The 16560-nt window shown below is 42.5% G+C and overlaps 1 non-coding gene across 1 annotated transcript; it reads left to right on the forward strand.

The window, feature by feature from the left end:
- The first annotated feature begins 12850 nt into the window (after positions 1-12850).
- On the forward strand, positions 12851-12954 carry LOC130834270 (U6 spliceosomal RNA). Its single transcript, XR_009048652.1, has one exon. It is a non-coding gene; the product is annotated as a U6 spliceosomal RNA (small nuclear RNA).
- The last annotated feature ends 3606 nt before the right edge of the window (positions 12955-16560 follow it).

Raw genomic sequence — 16560 nt, forward strand, 5'->3', positions numbered from 1 at the left:
AGGTGGAGCTGGGGCTGGGGGCTGTTGCCCTCAGTGCTGGTCCTGGGACCGTGGCCCTGGCATGGACAGGGTTTGCGGAAAGCGTGGGTGCAGCAATGCATGAGGCAGGGAGAGAAGGGAGGAGGTTAGGGTGAAGCTTTGGAGTCAGATGACATGGCATTCCAGGGGACACTTTCCAGAGCCCCTGGCCCTGGGCCTCTGTCAGCCCCACCCCTTCCTGGCTGCCTTCGGAGGGCAGGCGACAAACCCCTCCTTTGAGGGGTCAGGGCAGGCTCCACACAGCGGTGGAGTCCAGTCCTAGGAATATACCCAAAGGAAATAAAATCACTACGTCAAAGAGATATCTGTACCCATGTTCACCGCAGCAATATTTACAAAAACCAAGATATGGAAACAACCTAAGTGTCCATCAATAGATGAATGGATAAATAAAATGCAGTATATATATACGTATATATATATAAAATGGAATTTCGTTCAGCCATAAAAAAAGAAGAAAACTTTGCCATTTGCGACAACGTAGATGGACCTTGAGGGCATTATGCTAGGTGAAGTCAGAGAAAGAAAAACACTATCTTACTTATATGTGGAATCTAAAAAATAAACCAAACTCAGAAATTGAGAACAGGTTGGTGGTTGCCAGAGGTGGGGTGTTGAGGTGGGTGGGTGAAATGGGTGAAGATGGTCAAAAGGTACAAGATAAACTATAAGATAGTTTAGCTATAAGATAAACAAGCCCTGGGGATGTGATGTACAGCAAGGTGACTGTAGTTCACAACACTTTATTTTGTATTTGAAAGTTGCTAAGAGAGTAGATCTTAAAAGCTCTCATCACAAGAAAAATAATTTGCAACTATGTTTGGTGATGGATATTAACTAAACTTGTGATCGTTTCACAATAAGTACATGTGTCAAACACTGTAAGCTTAAAACTAACAATGTTATATGACAATTATATCCAATAACATGTATCTCGGTAAGCAGCGGTGAGAGCGTGGACTACCTATTGCTGAAACTGCGTTTGCTCTACAACAGTAGAGGGCGGTTATTTTGACAGAGACCGCAGGTCCCTCAAAGCCTAAAATGGCCCTTTATGGGAAAAGTGTGCTGACCCTGCCCTGGAAGCCTGTAGTCGTAGAAGCAACAGCAGTGTGCCTAGGTGCACGCTCAGTGCAGCCAGCTCTGTGTTCTACCTCTGTCGCCCCATTTAATCCCCCTCCCCACCCTAAGAGGGAGAGGCCTCAATGTTCCCATTTTACACATGAGGAAACTGAGGCTTGTTTTGCTTTTAGTAACTAACCAAGTAGTGGAGCCAGCTTTGAACCTAAGTGTTTCGATTTCAAAGCCGAATCTCAACCCCAGTTTCTAGAAGGCGGAGTCCAGGCACTGGAGACTTTCCCTCTTTCACACTTAAGAGTCGTGCTCCAGGTCTGGCCATCCTGGAAGCTGCTGGATGAACACATTTCATCCACTTATTCTGCACCTGCTCAGCTTTTCGGCTGCCGCTGGCCTGCTGCTGCTGACACTTCAGCTGGCTGAGGCTTTACAGATGAATCACCATCCACCTGCCCGCTCTGCCACGTGGGGCTGTGCCCTCTCTCCTAGCCTCACTATTCTAAGTCCTTAGCTCACAAATCTGCAGAACTGTATTAATAGAGCCCTGCTCTCTGCCTGTGTGAAGGCTTTGTCAAGGGAAAGGGAGGGGGAGTTTGGGGTGGCTTCGTATACTGAAGGGATATGAAAAGGACAGTATTTATGTCCATAATGGGACTCAGTCTAAAGCTAAAATCTTGGTCTCAGAGAGAGATAAAAGCTGAGAGGCTGAGGGCCACAAGACTGCTGAAAAGGGGGCTTGACTATTGGATTGTAAATGTGTAATTTAATTTAAAAAATCAGCACCTGGGACTTCCTAGGTGGTGCAGTGGGTAAGAACCTGCCTGCCAATGCAGGGGACATGGGTTCAATCCCTGCCCCAGGAAGATACCACAAGCCGTGAAGCAACTAAACCTGTGCACCACAACTATTGAGCCTGTGCTCTAGAGCCCATGAGCCACAACTATTGAGCCCATGTGCTGCAACTACTGAAGCCCGTGTGCCTAGAGCCCGTGCTCTGCATCAAGAGAGGCCACCGTAATGAGAAGCCCGCACACCACAACACAGAGTGGCCCCCACCCGCCGCAGCTAGAGAAAGCCCGTGTGCAGCAACGAAGACTCAACAATCAATAAAACAAACAAACAAATAAATAAATAAAAAGAATGAAAGGGTAAAGTAAAAAAATATGCATAAAAATGCATTAAAAAAAATCATCACCTGGATGATAACAATTTGCCCTTTAAGGCCAGAATTGGTCACCTGACATCTGGGCACCCCTCAATTCCGGGATGTGACTGTCTCTCGGCATTGGGGGTGCTGTCCTCTCAGGCAGGGGCACACCTGCCCACACATGCATCTGTGGACTGCCATCCCCACAGGTCTGGGCGCTTCTCATGCCCGGCCCCAGGTCATAAGGAAGGAATGACACATCTGTGGGGGCACTTGTGTGCCCTCTGCAGGGATGAGCGTCACATAGAGAAAAGGCCTCCCCATTCAGCAAGCATCCTGGCTGGAGGCAGGTGGCCTGCTCCACTCTGATGTCATAAACTGGAGGGTGGATTGGGATCCCACCCCTCCCCCCAACTCACCAGCAAGCCCCTCACCCATGTCCAGCTTCTGTTTTCTCCTCTGTAAACCAGAACCCAGTTACCCTCGCCCTCAGATGTGGGGACCCCTATGTAAATTACAACACAAAGCACTGGGTTGTTTGGGCACCCTGGAGTGTGTGGGCCCCCAAGGCTGGGCAGGGGCCGGGGGAAGAGGAGAGGTGTGGGGTAGCAGGTGTGACAGCAGAGCTGTCTAAGAACCAGCTGAATGTGTGCGTTCTAATATCCAGAAACAGGTAACTGCCACAAGCAAAACCCAATAATTAAGGCTACGTTTACTCTCTCATCAGTTACAACCATCTGTTTGGACAGAGGCCTCTGGCGTTTATTAGTGACATTATTGCCTATCGCAGTATGGCCCTACTCAGCTCCTAGGCACAGGGGCCTCCATACACCATTATTTTCCATGTACTCCCACACTCACCTTCTTGCTTGGCCCCTCTCAGTAGCTCCCCATTGCTTAGGGCCTGTCCTGCTCCAGGCAGAAAAAACCAGATGGGGCCTGCCCACCTTCCCCACCTGTGCTCTGTCCCAGTCATCCTGAGCTTCCAGCTGGTTCCCTGCACCTCTGCATCTTTGCATGTGCTGCTCCTCTTGCTCTCCTGTTCCCTTGTCTTCAAACCCTCAGCTCCCTTGTCATTTCCTCTTTATGGCAGGATGGTGTTGTTTGCTCACCCAGAAACCTTTGCCCAGCCCACCCTGCCTTCTTCCTTTGCATGTTCAATGTGGAGGAATCATGGTTGGTCCAAACCAGCCATGGCAACCGCCTGCCCCCCGGTGATTGGTCGGGACGAGGATGCATAACCTAGTGCTGGCCAATGAGATCCTAGAGAAAGTCTACAGGGGCTTCTGTGAGAGATTTTCCTTCCTGAAAAGAAAGAGATGGGCAGGGAAGAAGGTGCCCCCTTGCTTCTGGCTTGAGCACTAACTATGCAGAGTTAGTTAGTGCTAAAGTGGAGGCAACTACTCTGCATCCATGAGGGAGTGACACCAACACTCTGGTAATGGTGGAGTAGAGAGGTGGGTGGCATCTGAGTCACTGATGACACTGTTGGGCCACCAGACCACCTCTGGACCTCCCTTCTCTCACATTGTCTTTAAATATTAAATGTTAGATGCCTATGTAATTTAAGCCACTCTCAGTGGGGTTTTCCATCACTTCAGTCAAACACATAACTAACTGATACAGCCTTCAAGTCTCAGTTGAAAATTTTCTGTCCTTAACTAGTTCCCCATTAAACTTGGGTCTCTGCCTCTGCCCTAGTCCCTTCATCTGTGAAAGCGGCTCATGTGCTAGGGTGCCCTATCTGCCTGTCTGGCTCGTCTATATTTGGTCTGTGAACTCCTCTGGGGGCAGGCCTCTGCCGTTTCTTCTCTGTGCATCCTGAGCCTGCACACAGTGGGCCTTCAGAACCTTAGGGACCTTGCCCCACCATGACCAGAAGCTTCCAGCCATCACTTCATTCCAAGCGCTGCTTCCAGACCCTGGGGGCTTCTACAGCCTTCTACAGCATGAAGAGTAAAGTCCCTTGTAAAGAGAGCTTCCCAGCAGTCAGATCTTGCCTCACAACATGTGCTTTCCAGTGCTGAGCTGTGGATTCGTTGTCAGCTTGATCTCTCCTGTGGCAGCCACAGGGACCACAATGTGGAGAAAGGGGTACAGAGGCTGAAGTTCAAGGGAGATATGGAAAGGACAGTGATGGATACATCCTGTTGCAAACTGAGTGAGTCTCTCTCCATATTTTGGAAAAGGCCTCTGGTGTGCAGGTGGGGAGTAGTGTCCCTCAAGGCCCAAAGGAAGGACAGGTCTCCAGGTGTGGTGGGGGGCAAAGGCTCTTGGCATTCCCTGTAGCAGCTCCAGGTGGCAGCTCATGAATGGAGGACTGCACATGCGATCCCAGGAGCAAGACTCTGTAATTGTCATGCAAAGCAGGGAAAAGGAATGCAGGGCATGGAGGAGCCGAGGGTGTGGTGGTGCTGGTGAAGGAAGATTCCCCTCCTCCCTTCAGTGTGAATAGCTTTTGTGAGTCTCAAAGCAGCTGCATGGCAGTTACCGAGTCTCAGGCACCCACAGTAGCCAGTGTGGGGCTGGGTGCCTCAGCCCCGTCAAATGGACAAGTCACACTATGTGGTTTCCCAGAGTTCAAGGAGCAGGATCTGGGGTTTCTATCTGGTGCCACATTTCCTTACTATAGCCCAGTGACTACCCTTCTTTGAGCCTCAGTTTCGTCCTCTAAATGGGAACATTGGTTGCTACCTTAGCAGGATTAATCTTGTGAGAATTAATTTGAATAACATGAGTGGCTCAGACTGTAGATGGCCATGACAGATACTGCTTAAATCCATTCAGATCTCCAGATTAGATTGAATCCATTCAGATGTCCAGATTAGACTGGAGTTCTTTCCTGAAGCTAGCCTAAATCCACACTGTTGTAGTTCCAGGGTCTCCATTTAGCCAGCTGCAAGGAACACTCAGAACTTTTTTGAAAGTCAGTGACGGAAAACCCAAAGTGGCTTAAACAAGTTCACAAGCAAGACAGGAGAGAATGACTTACGTAACTAAGAAGTCCACAAGCAGACAGCTTCAGGCAGGGCTGTACCTGGAGTTCAATGATGTCAGCAGGAATTGTCTCTCCCAACCTCTGGGCTCTGCTTACTGGTGTTATCCTCAATCAGGTGGCTCTGGCTTTAGGAAAGCAAGATGGCCACCAACTGACACAGGCTGACATCACTTCTCCTCAGCCCCCAACAGAAACAGAGATTCTCTTCCCCATGATTCCAGCACAAGGCTCCACCCTGGGACCTGATTCGTCACTCACCTAGCCCTGAGCCACTCACTTTGGCCGGGAAGGATGGAACATGATGATTGGCCAAATGGAGGTCATGTGACCCTCCTCTCCAGGAAACTTGTGAACTGTTCATCCTGTGTCCAGGTTGGGAGATAGTGTGATGCCAAGAGAGCAGGGGTGAGGGTCCAGCCACTGCATCCTCTGTACTCAGTTTCCTGGGATGTACATGCTCACATCTTCTCACACCCTGTTGTCCTCTGTTTAGAAAAGAATTTATGACCCACCTTTTCCCTTCCCAAGTCCCATCTCACCCACCCACACCAAAAAAGGAGTAAGACCTGTTTGAAGACAGGATTGGAAATTTACTCCCAGCCTCAAGACTAGCTTTTTGTGTCCCATTACAATAATTTATTCAGTCAACAAACATCCACTGAGGACCTACTATGTGCTGCTATGTGTTTTCAGGACTGTTAGCTGTCCTGAGTAGTGGGTATCACCCAGGAGCTTCCCGAAGGGGATGAGTTTTGTCTGAGGAAGCATCTGGAGGTGAGCTTCCAGTCTCACTCTGCCACCCACTGTGTGGTCCTGAGGAATTCCTTCCTCTCTCTGGGCTTCTGCTTTCTCATCTGCAAAATGAGGCAGTAGGGAAAATGAAGTTCTAGAACCCACCTCAGCTCTGACATACTGTGGTTTGTATTTTAAAACATGTCTCTCCAGCTGTGAGTCAGCCTATGAGCACCAGGGACAGTGACTACAACCCTCCCAGGGCTGGGCTGAGTCCACAGTCACACAATTGTGCATCTAAATCCTTCTCCTTCATGGCTACTGAGGGCACCCAGGGCAGATGAGGATTAGGGCTTTTGTGTCTGTGAATACCCTGGGCTCTAAGTCCTTATGAGGTTGCCCAATGCTGCTGCTGCTGCTGCTACAGTAAAATCTCTTTTGGGGCATTTGTGATTCTCAAGCCCTGACACTAAAAGTCAAGTTTGAAACTCTGACAGGGAAGTAGAGGGAAACCATATGGAGGGGAGGGAGGATGATATAGAGGTTCTGCAGAGCCCTTCCATCATCCACCTCCCTCTCCCTTCCATCCTCCTCTCCCCACGCCCTTTTCTGTCACAGGTGAAATTTGTCATAGCTCCCTGGAAGAATAGAGAGCCCTGGTATGTTGGTGGGGAAGGGAGGGATCCATCTGAGGCAGGCCCAGTGGAGAGAACTTTTTCTTCTGGACCAGTCTAGTTTCTCTTCATTCTTTGAACATTTGGGGATGTGAATTAATTTCCCTGGTCATTCTGTCATTTATTGTCAGTTCACTCAGCTGCTCATCACCTTGTTTATCCATTTGTTCCCTCTTTTATTTAGCTCATGCTTTTTTTTTTTTTTTTAAAGTGAGAATGGAGATTTATTAGAGGAAACCTAAGAACAAATTATGGAACCAGCCAAAGCAATCCTGAGGGGGAAAAAAAAACAAAGCAGGAGGCGTAACTCTCCCAGACTTCAGACAAAGTATGGGAGATAATTTGTATGGTAGCTACTACAAAGCTACCATAATCAAAACAGTGTAGATTTGGTACAAAAACAGATATATGGACCAATGAAACAGAATAGAGAGCCCAGAAATAAACCCACACACCTATGGTCAATTAATCTTCAACAAAGCAGGCAAGAATATAAAATGGGAAAAAGACAGTCTCTTTAGCAAGTGGTGCTGGGAAAGTTGGACAGCGGCATGTAAATCAATGAAGTTAGAATACACCTTCACACCGTACACAAAATAAACTCAAAATGGCTTAAAGAATTAAACATGACAGGACACCATAAAACTCCTAGAAGAGAGCATAGCAAAACATTCTCTGACATAAATTGTACCAGTGTTTTCTTAAGTCAGCCTCCCAAGGCAACAGAAATAAAAACAAAAATAAACAAATGGGAGCTAATCAAACTTACAAGCTTTTGCACAGCAAAGGAAACCATAAAAAATGAAAAGAAAAACCTGTGGGATGGGAGAAATATTTGCAAATGATATGACAGACAAGGGCTTAATCTCCAAAATATACAAATAGCTGATACAACTCAAAAACAAAAAAACAAACAACCCAATCCAAAAACAGGAAGAAGACCTTAATAGACTTTTCTCCAAAGAAGACATACAGATAGCCAGTAGGCACATGAAAAAATGCTCAACATCACTAATTATTAGAGAAATGCAAATCAAAACTACAATGAGGTACTGCCTTATACAGAACGGCCATCATTAAAAAGTCTACAAATAACAAATGCTGGAGAGGGTGTGGAGAAAAGGGAATCTTCCTATACTGCTGGTGCGAATGTCAGTTGGTGCAGCCACTATGGAAAACAGTATGAAGACTCCTCAGAAAACTGAAAATGGAATTGCCATATGATCCAGCAATCCCACTCCTGAGCATACACCCAAATAAAACTATAATTCAAAAAGATACATGCACCCCTATGCATGTACTGTGAATAGCAGCACTATTCACAGTAGCCAAAACATGGAAACAACCTAAATGTTCATCGACAGATGAATGGTTAAAGAAGATGTAGTACATATACACAACGGAATACTACTCAGCCATAAAAAAAGAATGAAAGAAAGCCATTTGCAGCAACATGGATGAAACTAGAGATTGTCATACTAAGTAAAGTGAGTTAGAAAGAGAAAGACAAATACCATATGATATCACTTATATGTGGAATCTAAAATATGGCAGAAATGAACCTCTCTACAAAACTGAAACAGATTCACAGACATAGAGAACAGACTTGTGGTTGCTAAGGGGGAGGGTAGTGGGGGAGGGTAGTGGGGGAGGGAAGGACTGGGAGTTTGGGATCAGCAGATGTAAACTATTATATACAGGATGGATAAACAACAAGGTCCTAATATTTAGCACAGGGAACTATATTCAATATCCTGTGACAGACCAGAATGGAAAAGAATACACAAAAAAGAAAAGAATGTCTAGATGTGTATAACCAAGTCACTTTACTGTACAGAAGAGATTGGCACAACATATAAATCAACCATATTTTGGTAAAAAAAAATAAAAAAATATCCTCATGGGTTCATAGTGATGCTTCTAATTCAAATGCAGAACTATGTAGGATTTTAATTTAACCTCATCAATTTTATGTCTGCTTCTCTTTTTCACACACTGAAATTTTCAGGACCCAAAATACCAAGAGAATTACTTACTTGCAACGTTCCACATGTGTAGATCATTTCAATAACAGAGCATGCAGTGTCTAATTTTACCTGAAAGGTCAGCGTGAAAAGAACATTTGTTAACAAGATGAGGATGCATACTCTGATTAGAGCAAACAGAATGTACAAAGATCCAGAGGCTTGAGGGCACATAGTTCATTGAGGAAGGAGCAAACACTGTTCTATGGGAGGAGTGAGGGGTTACAGAGTCAGAAAAGTGTTGGAACACAATGGGCCTCACATTCAATGCTGGGACATTAGAGCATCAACCAGATACTCAGGCTATTTGTTTTTGTTTTCAGGAGTTTTCTTGAGTTTGTTTTTAATAAAATATTCCCTTTCTATTGATACTTTGTGTATATAAGCAGAATTTAGGTGCAAGAAAAAGGTAGGGGTTACTTTAAGGATTACTATCCTTAACTCTGTTCTACAGCAGTTCAAGAAAAACATCAGTGAAAGTGTAGCTTACTTATTTTCTAACATTTGAAGATGTATTTGCATACTAATGACCCATTGTCGTTCATTTTTCTCCCTGCAGAGGACAAAGTATGGACCACAGTGTCTCACGACTGACAGATGCAGATGACCTTGGTGGGCTACAGCCCATAAAAATACTCAGTGACACAGCTTATTTACAGTGCCTCCGTGGACCAGATCAGTGCCATCACCAACAGCGCCAAGCATTGTGAGCAGTATGTCCCCTATTTCTGCAAGATGTCGAGGTTGCTGAACACCCCAGGTATGCTGACAATGGAATGTTACTTTTAATTAGTATCTCAGCTGGTGCTTGGAGTGACCTAAACAATCCAAAGGTGTGGCTTATTGTCTTAAACCATCCGGTCTTCAAAGTGCAGGCAGCTGTGAAGGTTAAATATAACCTCTTGGTTTGTTTTGGGAAAGGAAGCTAAGAATGTGTGATTAAAAAAAAAAATTCCATTGTTTTATAGATTTTTCGATTTTCTATGTGTATATGTGCATGTGAGTGCTTCTGGTGTTTAATCATCAGTAGCTGCTTTGACCAAAAGTATATCAGAGCTCTTTGTGAACTTTCAAGTAACTCCATTTGAGTGCTTCAGTTGTCTTTATAGATGACAGAATTCCAAAGGCTGTCTGCAGGTAAATAGCATATAAAATAGCAATAGAATTTAGAGCTCTTTGTTGTCTGCAGTCATTTAACAGTATCTGTTGGTCTCAAGAAGTCCTCCCTAAATTTATTTTTTTTCATATGGCTTACTTTTAGCAGTGCTTCAGGATGTGTGTGTGTGTGTGTGTGTGTGTGTGTGTGTTGGGGCAGTGACAATAGAGAGTTTTCAAAGGTTATACTGGAAATATCTTTACTGTAAGACATATACTTTGGGATTCTTGGCAGTATATTCAACACGTCGACAGAAAACTAGATCTCTCTATCTATAGCATAACATAGTGGAAACAATGCATGTACTTTGAGTCAGAGAAACATGGGCTCACACTTTTCCGCCTTGCTGCTCCTCGGGTATATGACTTTGGGTGAGTTCATTGAACTCCTCTGCCTCAGTTTCCAGTGTCTTTTTCAATCAAATAAGGATCATAATGCCTATTTTAGGGTGATTGTGAGAATTTAATGAGGTAATGTACTAAGTGCTAATTACTGGACTTGATGCATTTAAGGACAATAAATAGCAAATAGTATACTGATTTTTAAATATTAAGCAACTTTGGAAGTAGCATTATGTCAGAGACCAACGGGCTGTTTGATGCCCCAAATCAGTGTTGTATTGGAGTCAGTATTACAGGGAGTCGCTTACAGAAAAGAGTTATAAGGAAGACAGTATATATTTTGAAGATTTAAGTACTTTTTGTGTGCAAAGTCTTTGTGCTAAAATTACAGACAAGTGTAGCCTATGAACTCTAAGAAAGCAAAATCTGTAAAATACGAAAATGATTGGTTCAGACAATTAGGGCTTCTACCATCTGGAGAAAGAAGACGTGACCGTAGCTGGGATATGAAATCGACGCTTCATTAAAGAGGTCGAAAGACAATTAGAGGTTGGTGAAAGACAATAAACAAGAGTCTGGAAGACAGAGTATGAATGATCCTTCAGGCCATGGTGAGAGGTAGTTTAGCAGAGGCAGAGTTCACGGTAAAGAGCAGTTAAGAAATAAGGTTGGAAACTAAAAATGGGAAAAACTGTGGCGGAAACAAAATGCGATGCTGGGAATTTTTCCTGAAGGCCTGTGCTTCTCAGGCTTTAATGTGCATACAAATAACCTGGAGAGATTAATAAGACACAATGCACAGGGCTCCGTTTCCTGACTTTCTGATTCAATAGGTCTGAGGTGGGGTTCCAGAATTTTCATTTGTAATGAGTGCTATGGACTGAATTGTGTTCCCCAAAATTCACATGTTGAAGACCTAATCCCCAATATGACTGTTTTTGAGATAGGGCTTTCAGGAGGTAATTAAGGTTAAATGAGATTATAAGGCTGGGTTCCTAACCTGATTGGATTGGTGGCTTATAAAAAGAGGAATCGGGGCAAGGGATAGTCAGGGAGTTTGGGATCGACATGTACACACTGCTATATTTAAAATGGATAACCAATAGGGACCTACTCTATAGCACAAGGAACTCTGCTCAATGCTATGTGGCAGCCTGGATGGAAGGGGAGTTTGGGGGAGAATAGATACATGTATATGTATGGCTGAGTCCCTTTGCTGTGCACCTAAAACTATCACAACATTGATAATCATCTATACTCCAATATAAAATAAAAAGTTAAAAAAAAAAAAAAAAAGAGGAAGAGCCAGGAAGAGAGCTCTCAGCAGAAACCAAACCGGCTAGCACATTGATCTTGGAGTTCCAGCCTCCAGAACTATAAGAAAACAAATTGCTGTTTACCCAACCTGCAGTATTTTGTTATGGCAGCCTGAGCAGACTAGTACGCGTTCCCAGGTGAGCAGACTAGTACAATGAGTTCCCAGGTGATGATGATATTTGTGGTCTAGAGACCACTCTGAGAACCATGTCCGTGGGCAATGGAAATCTGTTAAGGTCCCTGCCATTGTTTTTCTGTCCATCTTCACTTATCACAGCTTTTTTTTTTTTTTTTTAAACTGGATCTGGTACCAGGAAAAGTCAACCAAGGATTATAGAAAACCCGGGGAACTAGGCACAGTTAATAAATCCCATCAGTTTGTCTACACTCAGTTTCATGAGTGAGTGCTCCTTGCAGAAGTTAATTCCAAATATTTCAGTCAATCAGTCTCCAGTCCTGGAGGGGATGGGGGTGAGAGAAAACTGCTGGCCAGAAAAATAATCTGGTACCATCAGCTTTATTTTCATTATTTTCTTCCATTCTTCTATTAAACTCCAAAGTCAGCTTTTACTGTTTGAATTTTGCTCTGGTGTTTAAAAAACACAGTGCAGCTTCCAAATAAGTTTAACTCACAGCTTGGGCATCAGGAGAATTAGGTTGGTGGTAAGAGAAACAATTTGCCTTTAGTGCTTCTGGTTTTGTAGTTCATTTCTTCCCTTCCCTCCTTGGTACTCTCTGTCCCTTTCCCCAGCCACCAAGAAGCCTCACACACTTATTACTTTCCTATTGAAAACACAGACTGTCCAAAACCATCAGAAAACATACCATAAAATTGTTTTTAAGCAATACTTCAGTTACGTTTTCTAAGAATAAGCTAAATGCACTTCTCGTCAATCTCGAGACACATTTTCAGAGGAAAAACTACTAGAGTGAAATCAAGAGTGAATTGTTAATCTGCACACTAAGCACACTGTTTTCTTTGTGTTTCCAGACATTTGCAGATTATTATTGTACTTAATAAACTGTCCCTTAAACATGTTTACCATATGCTTCTTGCCTTTTGGGACATCCTCTGTGTATCAAGTTTTCACTCACATAGGATTGGTACTTAATAAATGGTTGCTGACTGGAATGAAATGAAAAATATATAGTTTTAAATACTACCTCATCCAACCTTCAGGCAGTTATTTTTAAACAAGTGTGTATATCAGAATTTTCAGGGTACTTGTCACAATGCTGGTTCCCATGATTCTGACTTGGTGGAACTTGTTTGAGGCACAGGAATGTTTGCTTTTAACAAACATGCGTCATTCTGTGACCCATACATTGAAAAAAATACCATCTTGTGCTCGCTTTGGCAGCATATATACTAAAATAGAAACGATACAGAGAAGATTAGCATGGCCCCTACACAAGGATAAGTAAATTTGTGAAGCATTCCGTATTTTTTTGGACCTTGGGATTAGCAAATGCAAACTATTATACACAGAATGGATAAACTACAAGGTCCCACTTTAAAGCACAGGGAACTATATTCAATATCCTTTGATAAAACAGGATGGAAAAGAATATGAAAAAGAATCTATATCTATATCTACATCTATATATATCTATCTGAGTCACTTTGCTGTACAGCAGAAATTAATACAACATTGTAAATCAACTATACTTCAATAAAATGAAAAAAAAATAAAATAAAAATAAAGAATTATTTTGTAATGCCCACCCCCCCCCCCCAAAAAAAATCTTGAATTTATGGCACGAGTTCTCTCATGTTTGATTTATTTTTCCTTTTTAAACGTTTTTTTTCTTTTTTGGCTGCATAGCTTGCAGGATTGATTTTGGAAAGGCGGCAGTGAGTAGTGGGTGAAGTGAGATCTTTATTTCCTGCCCAGGAATTGAACCTGGGTAGCCTGGATGAAAACCAGGAATCCTAGCCACCAGACTGGCTGGCTCTCGCCCCCAGTGAAAAATGCATTTCTCATGGAGCAAAAACTGTAAAAACAGGTTTATTATTGGAGACATAGCACAACAACAAGTGGGATGGCATACAGAGAAACAGTTTGTTTAGTTAAGGTAGAAGCAAGGCAGAGATGCACAGCGGGAGAGAAAGGAGCCTAATAATGAGGAAGAGGGCAGTAAAGAGGTGGTTAAGTCATTTATATAGGACAGTTCTTCCAGGTCTTTGTTTACCTTTGACCAAGTATCTGGTTTCTTTTTCCACACCTGACCTTCCCTAGGACCCTCCCCAACATGGGTGAGCAACTTTTTCCCAAGTTGGATTCCAGCCCACAGGCCTATGGGGACGGCCTTAGCATCACATGTTATGGCGTGGTGCCCCCTCCTTTTTGACCCCCAGTGAGCCTTTCTGTGCATGTGCAATGTCTCCCTTGCCTCAAGGATGGGAAATATATGACCTCCTGATCCTTCACTCAAACAAGGTTTAGCCATTCTCTGTTCCCGCCCTGACTGTTATCTTAAGGTGTCCACAGGAGACAAAGCCTGACTATTTATGCTGTTTCTGTTGTTACTTCCATTTCGAAGAGCAAACAGGAGGCTGATTTTTGATGTCTAAACTGGAGCCCATCTATCTCCTCTCTTAGGAAATGCAAACAGGAGACTAGTTGTAAGTGTTCGGCCTGAAGCCCACTTTTTCCCACCCTGTGAAATGTAAATGGGAAGCAAGTTGTAAATGCCTGGCTTAGGGCCCATCTATCTCCTGCCTCAGGATCTTAGTTCCCCAACCAGGGACTGAACCTGGGCCCTCGGCAGTGAAAACACGGAGTCCTAACCACTGGACTGCCAGGGAATTCCCTCAAGTTGGATTTAAAGGTGTCAGTGGGGAGAAGATTAAAGGCAATATTAGGACTTGTGTGACCAGTTGAAATAACATGGCATACATAACTACCTATTCCTTCAGCTAAAATAAAGTGACATAGTGGTATTTTAAAAATCCTTTCCATAAACTAAATATTGTAAAGTTAATTTCAGCCTCCCCTTCTGAGTCATTTTTCATATCCCAATTTCTATTTTCCAGGCTAACTAATCAGTAGAACAGCTGAGGCAAGGAGAAGGAGTGGTTGATATAGCAAGTTTTCCTGTGTTATTGTATACTGGATATGTCCAAGTTGGAAAGAACATGATTTAATACAAATCTTTAATTTGCTGTCTTAAGGAGCTAATGTTTGCTGTAACTGGTTTCTTTCCTCCTTCCTGGTAACATGTAATTTTAAATACCCATTTACTCATTCTTAACTGAGGCTGAATTATATTGGAACTTCTGTAGTAGTACTTTTGACATCTGTTTGAATACAAAGCACTGTATATTCATTTGAGTCATGGCAATTAAAATGAATATCAAATGGGTTTGTAATAGCTATGCATTTAAAATGTTTTAAGAGCCTTACCCTCAAGAGTTCATTTGGAATTCTATCATTTCTGTGATACTTGTGATAAGGAGTTGATTTTGCATGTATATGGACCTCATTTTTATTTTGATAAAGGTTTGCTTGTACCATATCATACCATTAGCTAACAAATGTAGAATTATTCATGATTTCTTATAACCTTTACAAGGATAGTAATATATGACCTCTTCTTTTTATTACTACAAAATTTGTATTCTTTTATTTTTTATTTATTTTCAAAAATTAATTAATTAATTTATTGGCTGCATTGGGTCTTCGTTGCTGCACATGGGCTTTCTCTAGTTGCAGTGAGTGGGGGCTACTCTTCGTTGTGGTGTGTGAGCTCCTCATTGCCGTGGCTTCTCTTACTCTGGAGCACGGGCTTTAGGCACTTAGGCTTCAGTAGTTGTGGCACACAGGCTCAATTGTTGTAGCTCGCAGCCTCTAGACCACAGGCTCAGTAGTTGTGGCGCACGGGCTTAGTTGCTCTGCAGCATGTGGGATCTTCCCAGACCAGGGACTGAACCCATGTCCCCTGCATTGGCAGGCAGATTCTTAACCACTGCACCACCAGGGAAGTCTCCATAAAGTTTTTTAAAAGAATCAATTTTACAGTAATGTTTTTGTCACTCGTTATTGTTATATTGATTCTTGCAATGTAACTATTAATTCAGTTGTTCTTAATCAACTTTATAAAAGACATAGAAATGACAAACAGTTATTTCATACCCATTTGAAAATAAACAAATTAATTCTACCCAAACAGAAAAAAAATTAATAGCTATCCAAAACCACAATGATATCAACATGTTTTATATTTATATCCCCAGAACTGCAAATATATTGATATCTAAACTTAATAAAAGGCAGAAATCTTTGAAGAATGAAATCTACTTCTGAAATAAATACCTTAAGAACTTGAATTTGATAAATTAGACAACAGGAGAAAATTTCACTAGATCTCACTTGAGTCAAGTCTTAGTCAACAATCCTAATGCTTTTAGATAGCAAAAATATTTCTCTGTATTTGGACAAGACATATTAACCTGATTTAAAATGCTTATTTGTGTATCTTAGATTCACTGTTGTCATGTATTTATTTTACAAAATGTTCTACTTTCTAATTAAGAATTTTCTGCTGAAGTATTTATTCCCTACATATATATTTATTTAATTATAGGGGTGAAAAGTTGATATGTTTTATATTTTCTGATTGTATTTGGTGTTGTTTTCATTGGTTCCCATTGTTTCATTTCTTTTAATTTCTCAGTGTAGGCTTATTCTCACAAGTCATGGTTTTACTGCTTGTTTTGTTGAAAGAAAGCAATATAAATTATCCATCCTTCTGGGTAGTTTAGTGTTAGATTTTGTATCTATTAAAATGGAGTTATGCTTACAATTTTTTTAAGCTCTTTATTGGAATATAATTGCTTTACACTCTTGTACCAGTTTTTGAGGTATACCAAAGTCAATCAGCTGTATTTATACACATATCCCCATATTCCCCTCCCTCCCGTGACTCTCCCCTCCTCTCCCCGTCCCGGCCCTCTAAGGCATCACCCATCATCAAATTGATGTCCCTTTGTTATACAGCAACTTCCCACTGGCTATCTATTTTACAGTTGGTAGTATATATATGTCTATGCTA

Source organism: Hippopotamus amphibius, chromosome 12 (assembly GCF_030028045.1).
Source record: "Hippopotamus amphibius kiboko isolate mHipAmp2 chromosome 12, mHipAmp2.hap2, whole genome shotgun sequence".
NCBI classification, from domain to species: Eukaryota; Metazoa; Chordata; class Mammalia; order Artiodactyla; family Hippopotamidae; genus Hippopotamus; species Hippopotamus amphibius.